The sequence below is a fragment of the Pleurodeles waltl genome, chromosome 1_2 (assembly GCF_031143425.1).
Source record: "Pleurodeles waltl isolate 20211129_DDA chromosome 1_2, aPleWal1.hap1.20221129, whole genome shotgun sequence".
Taxonomy (NCBI): domain Eukaryota; kingdom Metazoa; phylum Chordata; class Amphibia; order Caudata; family Salamandridae; genus Pleurodeles; species Pleurodeles waltl.
In genome coordinates, this window is record NC_090437.1 from 731,743,435 (window position 1) to 731,766,813 (window position 23,379).

Below are 23,379 nucleotides of genomic sequence, written 5' to 3' on the forward strand. Positions count from 1 at the left end.
TTCACTACGTGAGGGTTAGACATATAGGTGACTTATAAGTTACTTAAGTGCAGTGAAAAATGGCTGTGAAATAACGTGGGTGTTATTTCACTCAGGCTGCAGTGGCAGTACTGTGTAAGAATTGTCTAAGCTCCCTGTCGGAGGCAAAAGAAATGCTGCAGCCCATAGGAATCTCCTGGAACCCCAAAACCCTGGGTACCTAGGTACCATGTACTAGGGAATTATAAGGATGTTCCAGTGTACCAATTAGAATTGGTAAAAATGGTCCTTAGCCTACAGTGGCAATTTTAAAGGCAGAGAGAGCATAAGCACTGAGGTTCTGATTAGCAGAGCCTCAGTGACACAGTTAGACACTACACAGGGAACACACATTCAGGCCACAACTATGAGCACTGGGGTCCTGGCTAGCAGGATCCCAGTGAGACAGGCAAAAACAAACCGACACTTAAGGAAAAATGGGGGTAACATGCCAGTCAAGATGGTACTTTCCTCCAGTTGAGGAGAATGGGACTTGGCAGTTGTAGTTGGAGGGGGGACAGTGTAAACTGGGACAATGGCTGCCATCAGAGAGGAGGCCAGAGCCTGAATCGATCTCTGTTGGGCCGCCAATCCAGCGTGAATACCCTCCAGGAATGCATTAGATTGTTGCATCTGGACTGCCAGCCCCTGGATGGCATTCACAATGGTTGACTGCCCTACAGAGGTGGATCTCAGGAGGTCAATAGCCTCCTCACTCAGGGCAGCAGGGCTTACTGCGGCAGGGCCTGAGGTGCCTGGGGGGAAGGAGATGCCACCCTCCTGGGTGAGCCTGCATGGGCAACTCGATGAGGGGCTGCTGGGAGGACAGTGCTGTTGCGGGGGTGGCGGTTGTACCTGTAGTTGGGGTGGTCACAGAAATGCCTGCCACCACCAGGGAACTTCCAACGGAGGACGTATTTGTGTCTGAAGTGTCCCCTCCAGTCTCTGCGGTGGTGCTCCCCTCACCCTCCGTCCTACTGGTGCCTTCAGCTTCGGTGGAATTTGCCTCCTGGGTCCTGTGGGATGCAGCTCCCTCCGTAGCCGGTGCCTTTGCTCCTCCGCCAGATGATGCTAATGCATATGAGGACAGGATGACAAAACAAGAAAGGGGGAAAGAGACAAAGGATACACTGGGTCAATGGCTGCATCAACACCACCATTGGCATACACAGCACCCTCACACACAGGGAACAGGCCTACACACTATGCATTGCACTACCTATGACATTGCTAGCCACCAAGGCATGGGGAGGGGCACACCCCGGCAAATGCAACACACCTGGGACCCACGCATCCCTGACCAGTAGTGGATGCCTACGAGCTAGGTAGCAGTATTATCCCTTCAGGACCCTAGCCACCAGGGGACGTATGCTGCCATGTCAGGACTGGCCTAGGGGCACCCACTGACACACATCCACCACCCGGATACCACCCTACCATGCGTAAGTTGTAATGCTGAGCACTGTACTCACCCCCTTGTGGCTACTGTGATACCCTCAAGCACCCATCCAGCTCTGGCTAGGCCACCGCCAGTATGCGGGCCATCAGGGGGATCAGGGTTCGACGGGCACCCCTTCCTTGTTGGGAAGCCATCCCCAGCTGGGCCTCCGCCATCTTCCATGCCCAGCATCTCAGGTCCTCCTACCGTTTGCGACAGTGGGTGCTCCGCCTGCCATAGACCCCCAGGGTCTGCACTTCCTTGGCGATGGCACACCATATACCCTTCTTTTGATGGGCGCTGACCTGCAGAGGCAGTACACACAGGGAAATACCATTAGACAACGAGTCCAGCCTGATACACATATGGCCCACCATACCATTTTCCATCACCATTGGCACACACATAGCCCAACACACAACCTGTATGCCGCCAATAGGACATCCACCCACCCCCCCTTACACGAAGCCTTCACACACACACCACTCCATGCATCCTTCCCACATGCATTGTACCCACAGTATACTCACCTGTTGGTCTGGAGGCCCACACAGCAGTCTGTACTGGGGTAGGACCCCATCCACCAGTCTCTCCAACTCCTCCGAAGTGAAGGCTGGGGCCCTTTCCCCAGCCAGACGGGCTCCAGACACAGGTCACAGCAGCACATGCAGTGTAGGTCCTCTCCTATGGAAGGTCAGGTAGCAACTGAGGAATATGATAGAATTGGCGGTCACGTCCATGGCGGTGCATACCGTCACCGCCGGTGTAGATCACCTTTGGCCAAGGTACCCCATAGGGACCAAGGTTAACCAATGAGGAGTTGCATTGCGGTTCTCGGCCGCCTCCCGCAACGCCGCACGACAGAGGAATTACCTCACTTCCACCTGTCCCTCCACACAGGACAGGCAGATGCCATTTCAGTGGGGGGGCAGGCTTCTGGAATAATGCTTCATTACAAGAGATATTAGCACATACTGGACAAATCAAACTGACCCATTACCTGTTTACAGAATGCAAACTACTGTTGTAGCTACATTGTTCAGGTTGTGACCGGCTCCTTACTCTTTTGTTCTTTAGATTCCTACCGCTGCGGATGAATAGGAGATGGAGACTTAGCCCTGTGTACAGACCTCTGGTGGACTTGGAAACACTGGAGAAAAGGCACATTATCCTCACCTATAGATTTGACTGGGCTACAATCACAGAGCTGTGTGCCCAAATGGAGCTTGACCGGATATCTGCTATCTGTCACCCCACTGGGATCCCCCCTCTTGTGCAAGTGCTATCAGTACTCCATTTCCTGGCAACTGGTTCTTTCCAAGTGACAGTGGGCTTCGCAGCAGGAATGTCACAGCCAATGTTCTCAAACGTGCTGACAAGAGTGTTGTCTGTCCTGATAAAACACATGTGCAGCTACATTGTTTTTTCCCCAGGTTCAGGATTTGGCCACAGTGAAGGACCAGTTGTATGCAATGGGACCTATCCCCAACATAATTGGGGCGATTGATGGAATACATATTGCATTTGTCCACCCCCCCAGGCAGAATGAACAGGTGTTCAGGAATCGTAACAGTTTCCAAACCATGAATGTTCAGATGGTGTGCTTGGCGGATCAGTACATCTCCCATGTCAATGCTAAGCATCCAGGGTCGGTGCATGATGCCTTTATCCTGAGAAATAGCAGCATCCTAAATGTGATGGCCTAACTACAGAGGCACAGGGTGTGGCTAATAGGTGAGCCCTGGTTCCCAGCCAGTATATGTTGGTGTATGGGTATGGTGTGGGCCATATGGGATAGTGTGTGGCTAAATGTTGTCCCTCAATATTTGCAGGTTACTCTGGTTACCCAAACCTATCATGGCTGCTGACCTCTGTGAGGAATGCCAGGACAAGGACAGAAGAACGTTATAATGAGGCACATGGATGAACCAGAAGGATCATTGAAAGGACCTCTGGCCTCCTGAAGGCCAGGTTCCGGTGCCTCCATCTAACAGGTGGATCCCTGTGCTAATCACCCAAGAAAGTCTGCCAGATAGTAGTGGCATGCTGCATGTTGCATAACCTAGCCCTCAGATGCCATGTCCCTTTTCTGCAGGAGGAGGCGACTGGCGATGCCCTTGTGCCAGCAGTAGACCCTGTGGACAGTCAGGATGAAGAGGCCGAGGATGAGGATGAGGACAACAGAACATCTGTGATCCGTCAATACTTCCAATGACACACAGGTAGGACAGTGTAACTTTACATTTCAACGACTTTGGTTGTAATCTGTGTGGCAATGGCATGCTGATATTTACCACTTCTATGGCCACTTACTGTTCCCTCTGGCAATTCATTTTGCTGATGTTGGTGACCTGGCACATACACTACAGCCAGCTACAGGTCCTTAACCTATGTTCATTCTATGTACAGTTAATTTGCAATGTGTATACCTGTTTCAATGAATACATATTTGAAATACATGACATACCCAAAATTGATTTTTTTCAAAGGATGTTTATTGAAGTGCTAACATATAGGGGGAAACTGAAATGGGATAGGGTTATGATTGAGGAAAGTCCAGGGTATTGTTCCAGTCTGTTTGTAGCACAGATGCAGTGTCCATGGGGACATAGGAAGGAGAGCAATGGCAGTTCAGGGTGACTGAGTGGGACACAAGGGTGACAATCAGGAGAGCCTTATTTCCTGGCGGGGGTCTTGGCAAGTGCCTCTGGCTTCTGCCTGGATCACAGGGAACGTTTGTGTGGTGGTTCACCTTCTGCAGGGGGGAGGGTGCTGGTGGCCTGTGAGTCCTGTGGCGGGGTCTCCTGGCCACTAACGGCAGCGGAGGTGGAAGGCTGTTCAGATGTCTGGATAGTGACAGGGGCCCGCTGGTGAGCTGTTGCCTCCCTCATAATGTTGACCATGTCTGCCAGCACCCCTGCAATGGAGATCAGGGTGTTGTTGATGGCCTGCAAGTCCTACCTGATCCTCTGGTACTGTCCCTCCTGCAGCCGCCTGATCTCCTGCATGTTGTCCAGGATCTGGCCCATCGTGTCCTGGGAATGTTGATAGGCTGCCAGGATCTTGGCGAGTGCCTCCTGGAGAGTCGGTTCCCTGGGCCTGTCCTCCTCCTGATGCACAGCAGTCCTCCCAGTGCCCCTGGTGGCCTGTCCCCCTGTCCCCTGAACCATGTGCCCACTGCCACTGACCCCAGGTCCCTGATTGTCTTGTGTGCGAGGTGTGGCCTGGGGTCCCTGTAGAGGTGGACACACTGCTGAGTAACGTGTCCTGGGGACAGAGGTGTGGGTATGCTGGGTCAGTGCTGTGGTGGTGTTTCCTGATGGGGGAGGATCTGTGGTGCTGTGTGACTTGGACTGGGTAACCGGCTGTCCCGTGGTCCCTGATGGGCCAGGTATGTCATCCAGATCCTGAAAACCAGAGTTGCTGTCATCACTGTGGGCCTCTTTAGGAGGGGGACTGGATAGTGCTGGCACCTCCTCTCCGGTGACATTGGCTGGGGTACCTGTGGGGATGTAAATGATGTGTTATGGTTTATGTGTCTGGCATAGTGTACATTCGTGGCTTCCCCTCTATGGTTAGTGATGAGTGTCCATGCAGGGCTGTGAGGGGTGTCCATGCATTGGTACAGCATGCAGAGCTTGGCGTTGAGATGAGTGAGATGTGATGCTGGGGTGTATGCGATGTAGTGGAGTGATGGGAGTGAGGGTGAGGGTGAGTGATGGCATGCAGGTAGGGGGGAGATAGTAGTAGAGAGTTGACTTACCAGAGTCCAGTCCGCCTCTGACTCCGGCCAGGCCCTCAGGAAGCAGTATTGCTAAGACTTGCTCCTCCCATGCTGTGAGTTGTGGTGGTAGGAGGTGGGGGTCCACCGCCAGTCCTCTGGATAGCGAGCTGGTGTCTTGCTGCTATGGAACGTACCTTCCCCGTAGGTCATTCCACCTCTTCCTGATGTCATCTCTGGTTCTAGGGTTCTGTACAACTGTGTTGACCCTGTCCATGATTCTCCACCATAGCTCCATCTTCCTGGCTATTGATATCTGCTACACCTGTGCTCGAAATAGCTGTGGCTCTACCCTGATGATTTCCTCCACCATGACTCTTAGCTGCTCCTCTGTGAAACTGGCGTGTCTTTGTGGTGCCATGGGTGTTCTGTGAGATGTGTTGGTGAGGGTGTGTTGGCTAATGTGTTAGGGTGTGTGATGTGGAGTGCGTGAGTGGTGTAAAGGTGTGAGTAGTGTGTGGCTCTAGTTGTGTCAGTGATCTTGGTGTCTCTCTGGTGGCAATGGTTTGTAGTCGTAAAGGGTTGTGGGTAATGTGTGTGTGTGTTTTATAGTGGTGTGGTGTGTATATGAGTGTCAGGTGTGTGTTGTTCGAATTGTCCAATGTTGTGTCATTTTGTTTGTGGGTGTCCATTTTGAGCACAGCGGTAAGTACAGCCAATAGTTTACCGCCATTGAATGTCCACTGTAGTGATTCGTGGGTCATAATTTGGAGGGTGTTGTTCTGTTGGCATAACGGTGTGGGTTTTGATACTGCCACTTTGTCACTGACCTTTGGGCTGGCGGATATGTGTGTGTGGCTGTATTCTGTCGGATTTGTGTGTGTGTTTCATAATATGGTGAACGGATTTCTGCCGCCGCAGCAGGAAATTGCCGTCTGTCAGCGTGGCAGTAAGTGGGATTTACCGCCAATGTCATAATGAGGGCCTAAGAGTCTTAAATCCTTAGAAAACAGTGAGAACATTGCTAGCAGGAAAAAGTACCTGGGTTGCATCCAAATAACACCGCACGGGTGAGTGTGCATCGGAAAAGGGCAGCGATGTGTCGATTTCTCACTCGCAAGCGAGACCGTACATCTTTCCTCCTCCGGTCGGGTCGGCGTGCATTGTTTTTCCTCTCCGCAGGAGAGTGATGCGTCAATCCGGACAGGCACCTCGGGTCCAGGCAGCCGTTGTGTTGTTTTTCTACGCCCAGCGATGTTGCGTTGAAAATCTGGTCGCACAGTACCCCAAAACCATGCTGCGTGGGGTTGCGACGGTATCAGCCTCCATTAGCGGGTGTTGCGCATCGTTTCTCCAGCCGCGTGTTTCAATCTTCCAGCCGGTGATGCAGGTGCAGCATTGAGTTCAGCTGCGAAGCCGGCAGCACGTCGTTTCACAGCCGCATCGAAAATTTCCCTGCACGGCGGCCTGTGCGTGGATTTTCAGTCTTTGTCTACCAGCTTCACCTTTTGAGGGCCAAGAAACTGGATAGGGCACCACTTGGCAAGGCAGGAGTCTCAGCAGAGAGTCCAGGTGCTGGCAGGGTAAGTCTATGATGGCCCTGAGACTTCAACATCAGGAGGCAAGCTCAGGTCAAGCTCTTGGATATTTCTTCACAAGCCGGAATGCACAACAAAGTCCAGTCTTTGTCCCCTTTCACAGGCAGAAGCAGCAACTGCAGGATAGCTCTGCAAAGCACAGTTACGGGCAAGGCAGCACTTCTCCTCAGCTCTAAAGCTCCTCTCCTTGGCAGAGGTTCCTCTTGGTTCCAGAAGTGATCTAATCTTTCAGGGGTTTGGGCGCCCTTCTTATACCCCTTTCAGCCTTTGAAGTAGGCCTACTTCAAAGGAAAGTCTCTTGTTTGTGAGATCCTGTCTTGCCCAGGCCAGGCCCCAAACACACACCAGGGGGTTGGAGACTATATTGTGTGAGGTCAAACACAGCCCTTTCAGGTGTGAGTGACCACTCCCCCCCTCCCTCCTAACACAAATGGCTCATCAGCTTATGCAGGCTACACCCCGGCTCCCTTTGTGTCTCTGTCTAGAGAAAGGTGCAAAAAGCCCAACTATCAAACTAACCCAGACAGGGAATCCACAAACAGGCAGAGTCACAGAATGGTTTAAGCAAGAAAATGCCTACTTTCTAAAAGTGGCGTTTTCAAACACACAATCTCAAAATCAACTTTACTAAAAGGCGTATTTCTAAATTGTGAGTTCAGAGACCCCAAACTCCACATGCCCATTTGGTCCCAAAGGGAATCTACACTTTCATCACATTTAAAGGTAGCCCCTGTGTTAACCTGTGGGAGAGATAGGCCATGCACAGTGAAAACAGAATTTGGTAGTATTTCACTGTAGGGACATATAAAGCACATTAGTATATGTCCTATCTTAAAACATACACTGCATCCTGCCCAGGGGCTACCTAGGGCCTTCCTTAGGGGTGTCTTACGTGTAGGAAAAGGGAAGGTTTAGGCCTGGCAAGTGGGTACACTTGCCAAGTCGAATTGGCAGTTTAAAACTGCACACACAGACACTGCAGTGGCAGATCTGAGCCATGTTTACAGGGCCACTAATGTGGGTGGCACAACCAGTGCTGCCGGCCCACTAGTAGCATTTGATTTACAGGCCCTGGTGCACAGGACTATGAACTTACCAATGAATCAAATATGCCAATCATGGAAATCCAATTACACATACATTTTACATAGGAGCACTTGCACTTTAGCACTGGATAGCAGTGGTAAAGTGCCCAGAGTAACAAAAACAGCAAAAACAGAGTCCAGCGCACATCAACAACCTGGGAAACAGAGGCAAAAAGTTAGGGGAGACCACGCCAAGAATGCCAAGTCTAGCAGATATATTAATACATGCAACCAGAGGGCACCTTAGAGGTGCCCTCTTAAAAACCCACCAACTGCTGGTGGGCTAACTGACTAGTTCTAGCCAGCCTGCCACCAAAAGATACATTTCTGACTCTCAGGAGTGAGAGCCTTTGGTTTATTGAGGTCAGGAACAAAAGTCTGCACTGGCAGGGTTGTTACACATCCCTCCCAACAGGATGACATGCAAATCGGCATTCCAAGACAGGAAGCTTCAAAGGAGCCCATCACCTTTGGGATGCAGATCTGGTTCTCCTCAGAAGGAGATGCTGACCCCTTTCCCCCAGGGCCCATTTGGCACCTGGACAGGTGGGAAAATTAACTATGCATGGGGTGTGTTGCATTTACAGGCTGGACACACCTCTTAGATGACCAGCCTGAAATGATTACAGCCTTAAGAATTCCACCATTTTGTGTGTGGTTGAATTAGGTATTCTGGGACAGGGTGATGCCCACTCTTTAAAGGAAGTGGTCATCTGGGGGCGTAGTGACCCCATGGGTAAGCAGCCCATTAGCTACTACTCTTCACTCCCCTTAACAATCCCTAAATTGAGTGTTTAGGGGAACCCCTGATACCAGAAGAACAGATCTTTGCTGAATACAAAAGAAGGGATGGACAAGAAGTCTGCTGAATCTGTGAACCGAGGAGCATGACGGACTTAGCGGCAACCCTGCTAACCTGCCTGCTGCACCCAACCCTCGAGGAGCAACTGACCTGTCCTGCCGTTGCAGCCTCCAAGAAACCGGGAGAGCTGCCAGTGCTCCCAAATTGCTAAGAAGAACTCCCTTGGAGCAGAGGAGCTGCTTCCCTGCATCTGCAGGCAACTCAAGAAAGAACTGTGAGGATTGGGACCGCAAAAAACCAGCTGCCGGACATTACCACTGCACCGAGCGGCCTAGCCCGCGCTCAAGTGGCCAATGGTGTCAATTCTGTCCTCAGGCCCTCCAAAGACAAAACCCACCTTGAGTTCGCCCACTATGGACTACCCAACTCTCTCTGCTGCCTCTTTCTGCAGACCCCCCTTCACCTTGACCACCCCCAGTGACGGAGACCCCGACAGTCCTAAACACCTCTGCACCTGGAAGCCCTTGACCGAAGAGAAGAGGACCACTGGTGTCCTTACATCTCCCAGGCTCATGAGTCCTGAGCCCACTTGTTTTTTCTGTTGGACTGGACCCCCATTCGATGTCTGCAGTCTGTTTCTGCAGGACCCTTCTATGTCTGCAGGCTCCATCTACCACGACCTTACAGGATTACAGGATCACTGGTGTCCCTATGTCCCTGAGCATCAGGAGAACTGAACCTTCTTGGTGTTTCACCCAGACTGTACTTTCAGTCCACCCATGCAGCCTCTTTTTCGACCTGACCGATCCCCGTTAAGATACACGGATCACCCAATGCTGAACTGCTCCACTGCACCCGGCCACTCTAGTGCTGCCCGAAGTGACCTGTTGGTGTGGCCTAGGACCCTGCCCTGTACACACCTTAAGCCCAGAAAATTGGTCCTGTAAGTTGCTGTGAAGTACCTGTTTGCCGTGTATGTTTTCTCTCCCATAGAGTAACATTGCAGCTACAGAAAAATGCACTGTGTTGAGTTTTGCAAACTTTAAAAATACATAACTCACCTGATTCTGGTGATCTTGGTATCTAATTTGACATAAAAATACATTTTACTTCCATAAATTTGTGTCTGATTTCTTTATTGAGTGTCTAACGTACTGACTATGTGTGTGCCTTACATACTTAGCACTACCCTTTGATATGCCTAACAGCTCACCCACACTACCCAAAAGAGAGCACTTGGGATGCCATTTGTGCCTCTGTGATACCTATGGGGTTTGTCTGGACTCTTTGCACAGTGTACCTTTTTTGGTCCACTATATAAAGAGCCAGCTTCCTACAATGGATAATGACACTATTTGATTTCACTATCATACCCTAGAGAAACAAAACTTGTGACAGCACTCGAAACAAACACGCCCACTAGTTTGGCCATATCCATTTGATATTCCATGCAATTGAAAGATTTGAAACACTCTTAGGAAAAGTGTTGTACAAAGCAGCTTTTTAAAAGCACAAAGTAGCATTTGAAAAGCACAAAGCACCAACTGTTGACAGCTGGTTGCACTGGACCGGGACAAAATCACAAGTTCAGCCTGACCGCATGGAACTTTGGCCCACTACAGGGACGCAGTTAGATCCGATGAACAAAGTACAGTGAACAACAAGCATATAGGTTTATGGCAGTAAGACATTCAGAAATTCATGTTTTAGGATGTGTGGCAATAATCAAATGACAAGAAAAATGTGTGTCATATCTGTACATATCATAGGAGAAGCCAAAGTGGTAAACAATATCACCAAAACCAATAGTGTAAAGAAAGTGAAAATGAAGGGAGCTTGTGGACACTATCTGGTAGTGAAGGTCACTGGTAAAATGGAGGAGGAACAGGAGATGAAGGAGAACCATTCCAGTGGCTTAAATGTGATGCCCAAGTGGGCAATATTTACCAGCATAGGAGGATGGCTGTCAGTGTCAAAAGCTGTAGTCAGGCTGTCTCAGCCATTAAAGTGATGCCACTCACTATGAAACCTTATTTTGGTGTTTTATTGTCTAGGGACTAGACAAGTGTTGTCTCAGTTGAATGAGGTCAGCAGAAGTTAAATGTGGGTAAATTTGAAAAAGGAACGGTAGGAAGCAAGTCATCTGAATACCAATCATTCAAGAGTTTTGGAAAACAAATGAAGTAAAGATACTTGGATGGAGGTGAAGGAATTCCTTTTTACACAGGCAAAATTACTGCATTTTAAAAGCATTCAAGGTAGGTGTCAATGATTAATAAATGTTTTAAGAGACTAGAGAGACATGCAAAACACTGGGAGAGAGAACTATGGTTTGATCTGTTGGGAAGTGAATGGGTCAGATGTGGCACCAGATAGGGTAACTTAGTTTAGTATGCTGACCATTTCAGCGGGGGTGGGGGGGAGTTAAACTGCACAGGACATGAGTATAAGGCATTCAAAAATGTGTTGAGAGTTTTACTCTTGGTCAGTATTTCAAAAGAGAAGTAGGATGCAAAGTCACTGTTTCTGAAATTATAATGGGTAATCATAAACTGCATAGGGAAATAGAGGGATAAATGCACAAGTGCAGAATACTTCCTGGATATGAAGTTTAGGAGAGGATAATAGGTAAATGTTATATGCAGTATTCAGTGATTTTTAACCCGGAGAGCTGTATAGAGTCAAAAGATAGTACCCAGGTATCTACAGAGGTAGGATGGACTACCTAGAGTGGAGATATATAAGCTAAACAGGTTGATGACCAAATAAACAAAGTTTTTGAATGAGGATAGGAACTTTACAAGTTGTGCTTATAGTTGCTTTGTGAGTGAACAGGGGTTTCAGAATTCCTCTATCTTTTCAGGTGGGAGTGTATTCACATTTTCATGGTATCCATAGCTGCCAAGTTTCCCAGGTCCATGGGTGATTTGCTAGTCCAGTCCAGTTTTTTTCCTTTGAATTCTGGGACTTGAAGTCATGTTGTATAATGGCATAAACAGGACTACAAGTCCCAGAATTACAATAAAAGTCCTGGACTACAGCAGCACATCACACATGGACCTGAGAAATGTGGCAGGGCAGGGTATCATAGTTTATTGTTGGAATATTGTGAGGCTAAAACTGTGCTTAGTGAGATCAACAGTACTTATCAAACAATCATGAGGTTCACCATCTTGGCAGGTGGGAAATAATGAGTATAAGAAAATGGGTTGTTGGTTGACTGGGGTATAAGCCCTGGTTAAGCAGCAACCATAATTCTTGTCAGGGTGAAACACAAGCCAGCCCTAAATTAGCCTGTGCTCAACCCTCTGGTAACTTGGCACAGAGCAGTCAGTCTTAACCTGCAGACAAGGTGTAAAGTAATTGTGCAGCACTTCAAATAGCAATACATCGAAAAACACCACACAGAAAAATCCTCCAACAACAAATTAGTAAAATAGAGTTGTTTTTAATAAATAAAACAAAACCAAAATGACAAAATTCCTATCATTAGAGCCGAAGATATATAATTTTAAGGATTGTAGTGAAAAATAACTCCAAAAACCATAAAGCTTCAACTGTGGTTGTCCAGTCACGGTGGACCGTTACAAAGTCATAAGTTCAGGCTGACTGCAATGGAGTGCAGGCCAGCTACAGGGACCTAGGGCCAGATGTAGCAAAATCTGATTTTGCGAATCGGAAATTGCGAGTCGGTGCGACTCGCAATTTCCGATTCGCAAAATCGGATGCAGAACGGTGTCTCAGACACTGTCTGCGAATCTCAATGGGGTCGCAAAGACCCACCTCATTAATATTAATGAGGTGGGTCGCGTTTTGCGACCCCTTTGAGATTCCCTGCACTCACAGGGATGTTGGCCTGCTGGAGACAGCAGCCCTCCATGTCTGTGACTGCTTTTTAAATAAAGCAGTTTTTTTTTTTGTATTGCAGCCCGTTTTCCTTAAAGGAAAACGAGTTGCAATACAAAAAAATAACGAAACCATTTGGTTTCGGTTTTTCAGAGTAGGCAGTGGTCCATTGGACCACTGCCTGCTCTGAAAAAACATTACCAGCGACATTCACAAAGGGGAAGGGGTCCCATGGGGACCCCTTCCCTTTTGCGAATGGGTTACCACCAGTGTGACACTGGTGGTAACTGCGAATTGCTTTGCGACCGCGTTCGCGGTCACCAAGCAATTCTGCATCACGGTGCGAGTCACAAATAGGAAGGGAACACCCCTTCCTATTTGCGAGTCGCATTCCCATTTTGAGAATTGGTACCGACTCGCAAAATGGGAATGAGCATCGCGATGCGCGTTTTGCATGGCGCAAACTGCGATTTTTTGCAGTTTGCGCCATGCAAAATGCTACCTACATCTGGCCCCAAGTGAGGCCTCCTGAACAAAGTAAGCTTAATTCCTGGTTTGAAGAGTGTTGTGAGGATCTGCGTCAAAAATGTGTTGTACAGCCAGAGTGATGAGTTGGTTCTGCGGATTTGTGAAGCTGTGATGTGGAGTACCCCTGCACTATGAATTTCTAAATCCTTTCAGAGGCCAAATACTTACTCTGAGTCTAAATCTTCAACAGCAAATTTTATATACATCAAACAATTATTTTAGTATTATCCAAAACCTGTACATTGAATACAAGTGCATAAAAGTCTACGAGGTGGCGGTCAGAATGCCGCCAATGCATCGGTCCAAGCGGCACAATGTGACCGTGGCGGTTGCGTCTCTGTTGGCCACGGTTGGGCCACCAGTGATACAAGGAATCATCGTCCTGGCGATCTGAAGGTCATATCGGTCCTAATCTGCCAGGGCAGTAATGGAAGCAGCGCTGCCCTGGGAATTACGACCCCCTTCTCCACCAGCGATTTCATTGTGGTAACTCCGTGGGACCTTTTTTTTCTTTTTGTTTGGTACACCATTACAATGCATGTTTTTTCCAGTTCTCTTGTTCTATCCCATGTGTGCTCCCCCTAAAACATCCCCCGCATTCTGTGTTTGTTTTGTGTACTTCTACCCCATCCTTCCTCATGCTCTGTGTTGTTCTCACACTTGTGTGCTTCTTCACCGTAGTGCTTTCGCTTTAGGGTGCTTCTCCCTCTCCTGCATGCTGCTCCTCTCTGCTCCCATGCTTCATGTTCATCTCTCTCCATTCCACTGTAGTCTTCACCCCAGATGTGCTTCTCTTCCCTCTATTGATGCTTCTTTTTTCGTATTTCAGCCCCCACCTGCTGCTTCATGTGCTCTTCTGTAACCCACAACCCACTGCAATACTTTTTTTGTTTTTTAATTTGCACTTTCATGCTAAGAAAATCGGAAAATTAAAGCGAGTTGATCCTGTGTCATTCAACTGGTGCGTGCAATATTTATGACGCATGCATGCACATATATCATCAGGCATGTGTTGCCAGTGGAATAATGTGACTAACAGCAGCAATTGCTTCATCACGTACTTTTTACATTTATATGACAATGCTGCACAGAGTCAGGGAAAAAGCCTGATGTTATAGAGCATTGCCAAAAGAAATTGGCAATTTCAATAGGTCCCAAATGCCGGAGCGTTGCTATTTTTGGTTTTAAGCGGCAGCTGACCATCTTATACTGTGTGTATTTTTTAAAAATTATTGACTGGCATATTCACAATGCTTTCTGTCATGGGCTGCAACTTCATAGCACTTTACTAATGTCATTATTTCTTACTGCACCAAGCAGGGTTCAAATCGATGACCGTCCGGATAGGCACAAAAATCTGTAGTGATTGCATTAACTGAGGTTTCCTACTTGAATAATGCATTTCCTACAGATAATTTTAGCTTGCATGTACAGTTATGTTAGAAATTGGGCCTCTATTTGGCAGAGGTATACACCCTTGTCCAAGTAGGGATGACAGTCCTAGTCAGGGTAAGTAACAACACAATCCAAATTATCCTGTGCTCACCCTCTGGTACTTTGGCACAGAGCAGGAAGCCTTAACTTAGAAGCCAATGTGTAAAGTATTTATGCAATAACTCATACAATAACACAGTGAAAACTCAACAAAAAGTATGCCACACCAGATTAGGAAAATAGATAATATTTATCTGAATAAAATAATATCAAAAAGACTAAATTCCAATATGCACAAGTCAAGATATCACTTTTTAAAGGCTTAAATGAGTCTCAATTCTTATCAGTGGATGTATTCATTTGACACACAGTGCCTGGGATGCGTCAAAAATAACAATGCACGAGGGCTACAGAGGAGGAGATGCATTGAAAAATAAAGCACTGAGTTGGATTTTCCGACATGGCACAGATGAAGCATTGTTTCTTTCCACGCTTCAAGGTAATGCATCGATTTTCAGGAGTGCAGCCTTAGTTCCTCACTGCGAGGCAGGGATATTTTGATGCCCAGGGACAATGCGTTGAAAATCCTTGACGCCCTGGTAAGAAGGAGCAGGTGCTGCATCAATCGGGTAGGCGATAAAGTGATTTTTCAGCCACGCGACAGGCACTGTGTCAATTCCGGCAGGCATTGCGTTGATTTTCTGACAACCAGACATTTTCTTCCCTTTGATGAAGTCTTTCAGGCACTGAAACTTCAGAACAGCAGGCAAGTTCAATCCAAGCCCTTGGAGAGCACTTGTGGGAAAGGCAGAGTCCTTCCAGCAGAGTCACGGGCCAGCAGGCAGCAGGGCAACAAGCACGGCAGCAGTCCTTCTCAGCAAAGCAGCCCAGATGAGTTCTTTGGGCAGCCAGTCAGTCCCTTTGACAGAGTCCAGTTGCAGGTCTAGAAGTGTTTGATTTGGCAGGGTCTGAGACCCATTATACATATCCAAATTTGCCTTTGAAGTGGGAGAAACTTCAAAGAGTGGATTTGAAGTGCACTAGTTTCCCTTTCAACCAATCCCTGTCTGCCAGAATCCCTGTGGGGTGTTATCAGTCCTTGGTGTGAGGGCAGGCCACTGGCCTTTAAAGTGTAAGAGAGAGCACTTCCACCCTTCCTGCCCAGGGAGACCCATTCAGTATTCAGGTGAATGCACATGTGACAAAGTGTCCTGTGTTTATGGCTGTCTGGGTGGAATGCACAAGGGGAGCTGTCAACCAGCACATATCAGATGTGGATTGGAGACAGGCTGTAAGGCACAGGTGGCAGTAAGTGCAGAGAAATGTCCACTTTCTCAAAGTGGCATTTCTAAAATAGTAATATTAAATCCAACTTCACTAGTAAGCAGGAGTTTCTATTACCATTCTGGCCATACTAAGCATGACAGGGCTACTCATTTCAGATCAGAATCTATTACTTAAAAGCATATAAAGGCAGTTCTAATGCTGACCTATGAGAGGTGCAGGCCTCGCAGTAGTGGAAAACAAATTTGTGAGTTTGTCACTACCAGGACATGTAAAACACATACGTACATGTCCTGCCTTTTCCTTACATAGCACCCTGCCCTATGGGTTACCTAGGGCCTATCTTTAGGGTGGGTTATTAGTAGAAAAATGGGAGTTTAAGGCTTGGCAATTAGTTTTAAATGCCAAGTTGAAGTGGCAGTGAAACTACACACCCAGGCCTTGCAATCCCAGGCCTTAGACATGGTTAAGGGGCTACTTATGTGGGTGGCACAATCAGTGCCCTCTAGTAGCATTTCATTTACAAGCCCTGGCCACCTCTAGTGAACTTTACTAGGGACTTACAGGTAAATTAAATAGGCCAGTAGGGTAGGAGCCAATGTTACCATGTTTAGGGGAGAGAGCACATGCACTTTAGCACTAGTCAGCAGTGGTAAAGTGTGCAGAGTACTAAAACCAGCAAAAACAGGGTCAGCAGAACAGAGAGAGGCAGGTAAAAATTTGGGAAAATACAACCCTTAGGCTATCAGGTGTAATACTGATCATTTGAGGTATGTGTATTGTATTTCGGTAAAATAATATACATAGTCATTTGTAGCCACAACACTGAGCCACACGCTCATTGAAATCATGAGCACAGTTCTTACTGTGGAAAAGCTGTTTGCGAGCTGCAGAGCTCGGATGCTCTTAGCTAGCAGGGCAGCAGCTGCAGATGAGCCTTGCACTGCATGACTGTTTAAACGTCTGATTGGTCCCAGGTCTGCCGCTGTTCACTGCAATCTAAAGAATTACTAACAAAGGGCATCTGTAAAAGGGATGTTGACAGACAACGGACTTAAGACATAAATAACGGACGGTCCGTGAAATTCACAACTGGGCGGTCACCCTTAGACGTAGCACAAGCTTGTCAACAGACTGGATTAATGCGGGAGGCTCCCGATTTTCGAAGCACAAAATGGCTTCATTTTAGCTACATCCCGCCTAAAATTGCCTCTGCCTCAATAAAAGCTAATGGAGAAAATACATTTCCCCATTTTTTTTTCAAAATCTCCCACTTTGAAAATGGTGGTATGCATGCACATGTATTCCTCCTCTGGTAAAACATATGATCTGTTTCGTTCTTATGCTGTTTCCATGGTATAAAGTACACTGCAAGTTCTAATCAGGAACTTGATTAAAACATTTAAAAAGTGCGATTTTTGTGGCCCTTTCCACTCTTTATGAATGCATTTAATTTAGATATCACATGTCTGCATACAATTAGCTATGTTTGTGCTTATGGTAAATTGTAAACCAACAAGTTCGCAGTTCGGGATGCTTTACCTCACAATAAGATCTTCGTCCTTTCACTGTTTCCGTGGTACCAGCAGCACTGTCACTGTGTAATTAACATTTTCTATTTTGATTTTCCTAGTGAAATATGAGCACTAGTCATTCAAGTTGTGCTGAATCTGTGCACTTTGGGTTTCACATCCTTTCATTTTCATCCGGTAGAGGGACTAGAATTCGTGGTTAGCAATAGATGCAGTGTTTTTTAGAACCACTTGAATGCAGCAAAGCACCATAGTCAAATTCATGCTTCCAAATTCATTCACAAACTGAAACAAGAAAGCAATTCCTGGGCTGAAAGGAATGGATTAAGAAAATCTACCTGTGTGGTTTATGAGGAAAAATAATGTTTGCCCAATACAGTGCACAAAATACAAGTAAAATGTGAATTTTACTAATGTCAACCCACTGCTTGCTATATCGAGGGCCTGATTTTTATTGAAAGGAGGAGGTTTTGAAGATATCCAACCGTAGATTTGCTTCATTTATATTTTCTAGATACATTTATGCATACCTGTTGTGTCCACGCACAAATCTGTATACTTCTTGACTTACCTTATGCACGCCACCTTCTGGGGATGGTACGGAATTTGATGCTTCCCAATTGGACCTGTCACTACTACTTGATAAGGCTTGGTAAGTACTAGAACTGTGACATTCTCAATAAAAATGACAGATACAGGCAGACGTTTCAAGACTTTATATAAAGAATTGTTAGGCAAAATACAGGAAACCTCATAAAATAGGTTAGCAGCATACGGAGAGGCTCCTCTGCTATGGCGAGGAGCGTCCCACCACCCTCCCCACCCCCCAATCAGCAGAAGCTGCAAAGCTTTCACAACGAATGGATAATAAACTATGTTTATTATGTTTATTATCCCTTGGTTGTGAAAGGAGCGGGGCCATGAGGTGACGAGCACCGAGGGGAGTGCTCTGTGCACTCCCCTCAGAGTGCATGTGTGTTTGGCCAGCCGTCTCGGGCCGGCCAAACACACATGTGCAGTGTGCTCTCTCCAGCCCAGCACTGTGTTGCTGGGCTGGAGAGAGCCTGCACAGCCTCCCAGACTGCCTGGGAGCACCCAGCATCAGGATTGGCAGCAGGGCAGGCTGGGAGCCTGTGCCTGCACTGCAAGACTGAGGAGCGGCAGAACGGGAGAAGTGGACCGAAGGTGAGGGTTTTTAATTTTTATTTTTTTATTTTATAAAATTACCCCCCTGTGTGCGCCGCCCTGCTCCCTGTTACCCCATCAGCTGCAACTGTTAACTGCTTCAGAAGACCTCCACCAAACTGCTGAGGGTGTGTGGCTTTAACATATATATCTGAATGCACACTTTTGCTATTTGAATGATTTGTGCTTCTTTTTCCTTGGATAAATTAAGTTGTCAAAGACATTTTCTCATAATTAAAAATTACAGATGTCTAACTTATTTCATTTTTTGCACAGTCAATGATGACATTCTTCTATACCTAGGAACTAGCCTTCTTTGGTGCTTTATTATAACTGATCTTGGATGTTTAGTTATGTGTAGGAGAATGTGTATTCAAGCCTTCTAAAGTAAATGTGTGTGGTATAGGCTGTGCTGGGAGAGGCCATTGTTGAATGAGTACTGAGCAATTTAATGGATAGAGGTGGTTATTAAAAGTTATTCTGTATTGTTATTATATTGTTTTGCAAACCATCAGGCTGTCAATTTTCAAGTATAGTGACCTTGAGACCAGATTTACTAAACTTTCATGCAATGCAGCAAGGGAACTTGCTGCATTGCATGAAAGGGAGAGAGCAGAATTGTGGTATGTTTACTAAAATATGATGTACCTCTGCTCTCTCACTGTGCTTGTGCAATTGTGGCAGCCTAGCGCCAATGCAGGTATCTTTTTGCCATGGCCAAGGATGCACTGTGGTCAGGATTGTTTTTGTGCAGGAAGGGACACCTTCCTGCACAAAACAACTCATGCAGCAAACATGCAAAGAGGAAATTATGAGGAGACCATTTTGGAGCATACCCAGGTTTACTGACCATAGCAAATCTGAGTTTGCATCAAAAACATTGATAGATGCAGGGGAACACCCATGCTCTACCAATACAATACTTCCTCAGTGCTGCCTTTTGTTACTTTTCGGGGAAATGTGACATAAAGCAGTTCAAATCAAGATTTGCGTGGCTTTGTAAATCCTGACTAACATTTTGCACCATGGCTGCCCAAAACAAAAAATATGGTGCGACCACAACACAAAATGTAAGAAAATCTTGCCTTAGAAGTCACAAGTAAATTTATTTACATTCATCATCATCATCAAATAAACTTTATTTTGGCCAAAGTCCATAAAAGTCAAGATATGTGAAAATACATACAGTTAAAATGTATAAAATCATTTCTTAGTACACTTTATAGACACAAAGATTACATAAATGCAAATACATCCCAGGTGCCCACAAATAGCACACAGATAAATAATTAGTAACATGACTCCAAATAAGAATCTGGAACATACTTAAATACAAACAACCAACTCATGAGGGTAAGCACTTAAAAAAAAGAGGAAATAAGCACTCACAACTGGGTCCATGGTGTATTTCTACCATTAAATTAATTATTCTCGAAGGGGTATACTTAATTCAAGAAACCTCTAACATCTTGACTACAAAAAGCAGAAGTTTGACTGAGTTACAATATCAACGTGGGTACTATCTCCATCTACATCACACATCAATTCACTAGATGTTTTCCATGTTAACCCTAATCCTGAAATGCACAAACATAGTTATAAAGGTCACTATTTGTTTTAATGAGGAGAAAAGAAAAAGCCTTAGAGCGACACTTATCTTGGTTGCATAGTAAGCACAAAATCCATTTAAAAGGTGATAACTTCTCCACGGTACTCCTGGCCTTCACAACAGAAGAAATATAATGATACAGTGTAACACGTTTGGTCAGTTTGGAGCAGTTGCAAGTACAGCAAGGCTTCCTTTCACTGTCTGATGTTGAGAACCTTCAGGAGAGGGATTAATGTCCGGGATCTCAGCTCATAATACAGGCCGCAAAAGAACTTCATCTGTAAATGGGATTGTGGTGTAATGGAGTCACATGGAGATGGTGCCAGTTCTTTAGCAGTAAAAATGTTGTAAGGATAGGCCTCCAAAAAGTGTGCAAGGCCAAGCCTAAACCTTATCAGATAAAATCTGTAGTGCCTTGTCACCTTCAATAGTTACAACTCAATGTTAGGGGTTGTACATAGGAGAAAATATGCTTCCTCCACTTCTTTAGCTAGGTCAATTTTCCACCTTTCTTCAACCATCAGGCTTATAAGTTCCCCTTCAATTGATGCGCTGGAGTGAGTATTTATAAACACCAGGTTAGTAAAAAGCTTGGACGTGCTAATAGTACCAAGTTTTTTTTAACATATGTGAGACACTTACTCTTGCGTGCCCCCTCAAGACTTAAGCAGTCAGAAATCAGAGTCTGTGTTTACACTGCTTCTGGACTAGACCGCACTGAAAGTCAAAGACGTATTGGAGGTACCCTCACTATATCGCCCCAAAACTGCAGTTTCCGTTCTTTGTGGGCAATTATGGCAGGAATAATTCCGGGTCGTGACAGAAGTCCTCTCAGGACTTTATTCTAGCTAATCTGAAGGGATGAAGGATCAGTGTACCTCCAGACTCCAGCTCCGTAGGCAGCAATTGACATAGGCCTGGCTTTATAAATAGTAATGGCTGCAGCCAAAGGCATAGAGCCTAATCTTGAGGCGAACTTGCATAAAGATCCTACTGCCTGCTCATACTGCATGACCCTAACAGTCTTAAGATGACCCCAACTACCTTTGATATCAACAGCAGCCCTAAATAAGAAAAGGTTGAAACATATTTAAGTTGGGTATCACCTATGTGAAAGGAAGTTATCATACTTCTTGGACGGCCACGTGTCATAAGAGTTTGTTTTTTAGAAGTGAGGCCCAGAATACACATAAAGTACACAAAGTTATCTATAATTTCTGAAGGCCCCTGCCAGTCAAAGCCATAAGCATGCAATCATCTACGTACATAGGAACAGGTAGGTGTTGTGTCTCAATCCTTGGAGGATCTGCTTCAGCTTTAATCAAAAAGCCCTTCAAGCCATTAGTATAGAAACTGAATAGGAGGGGTGCAAGAACGCACCCTTGCCTAACTCCTTTCCTACCTTTTTATAAGGGGTACACTGCCCATTGGGCCCATATCTGATCCTTCCTTCTACGTCGGCATGCAGTTGCGCAAGAAGATGTACAGTGTTGGTTTTGGCCCCCTCTTTAATAGCATGCTCCACAACATGCTCCTGATAACTTTGTCAAAGGTTGCACTTAAGTCCAGGAATGCCAAGCAGAGACAACTCTCCTTGTCGCTCACATACTTATCCAACAAGACGTGCAGGTTTAGGCATTGGTCAGATGTTTGTAGGCCCTGTCTGAAACTATATTGGGCAGTTGTCAAGATACTGTTATCATTTTACAAACCTCCAAATGGCCTAAAAGGACTTGACCCAAGATCTTAGTGGTGGCATTAATTAACGATATAGGGGGATAACAATGAGGATCACTTCTGTCACTTTTTTGAAGATTGGGACAATGGTGACCCTAGACCAAGCAGCGGGCGGGGCAGTCCTTATTGCGCTTCTGAAGACAGTAGCCAAACCAGGGGCCCACAGCTACAAGTTGGCTTTAAAATGTGCAACTGGGGCCCTGTTAGACTTTTCATCCTTGGCGTGGTCTCCCTTTACTTTTTGCCTCTGTTCCCCAGGTTGTTGATGTGTGCTGGACTCTGATTTTTCAGTTTTTGTTACTCTGGGCACTTTACCACTGCTAACCAGTGCTAAAGTGCAAGTGCTGCTTTACAAAATGTGTATGTAATTGGTTTATCCATGATTGGCATATTTGGTTTACTAGTAAGTCCCTAGTAAAGTGCACTAGAGGTGCCAGGGCCTGTAAATCAAATGCTACAAGTGGGCCTGCAGCACTGGTTGTGCCACCCACATAAGTAGCTCTGTAATCATGTCTCAGACCTGCCATTGCAGTGTCTGTGTGTGCAGTTTTAAGTGTAAATTCGACTTGGCAAGTGTACCCACTTGTCAGGCCTAAACCTTCCCTTTTCTTACATGTCAGATACCCCTAAGGTAAGCCCTAGGTAGCCCCAAGGGCAGGGTGCAGTGTATGGTTAAGGTAGGACATATAGGCCCTCATTCTGACCTTGGCGGGCGGCGGAGGCCGCCCGCCAAAGTCCCGCCGTCAGGTTACCGTTCCGCGGTCGAAAGACCGCGGCGGTAATTCTGACTTTCCCGCTGGGCTGGCGGGCGGTCGCCTTCAGACCGCCAGCCAGCCCAGCGGGAAAGAGGCTTCCACGATGAAGCCGGCTCGGAATCGAGCCGGCGGAGTGGAAGCTGTGCGACGGGTGCAGTTGCACCCGTCGCGTATTTCACTGTCTGCGCAGCAGACAGTGAAATACATGTAGGGGCCCTCTTACGGGGGCCCCTGCAATGCCCATGCCAGTGGCATGGGCACTGCAGGGGCCCCGCGACCCCCCCTACCGCCATCCGGATCTCGGCGGTCCGACCGCCGGGATCTGGATGGCGGTAGGGGGGGTCGGAATCCCCGCGGCGGTGCAGCAAGCTGCGCCGCCGCGGAGGATTCAATGGGGCCGCGGTACACTGGCGGGACCCCGCCAGTGGTGCCGGTCCGACCGCGGCTTTACCGCCGCGGTCGGAATCCCCATTGGAGCACCGCCGGCCTGTCGGCGGTGCTCCCGCGGTCCTCCGCCCTGGCGGTCAAAGACCGCCAGGGTCAGAATGACCACCATAGTAATGTGTTTTATATGTCCTGACAGTGAAATATTGCTAAATTTGTTTTTCACTGTTGCAAGGCCTGTCCCTCTCATAGGTTAACATGGGGGCTACCTTTAAATCTGATTAAAGTGTAGTTTCCCTTTGGGAGCGGATGGACATGTGGAGATTGGGGTCTCTGAGCTCACAATTTAAAAATACATATTTTAGTAAAGTAGATTTTAAGATTGTGTGTTTGAAAATGCCCCTTTTAGAAAGTGAGCATTTT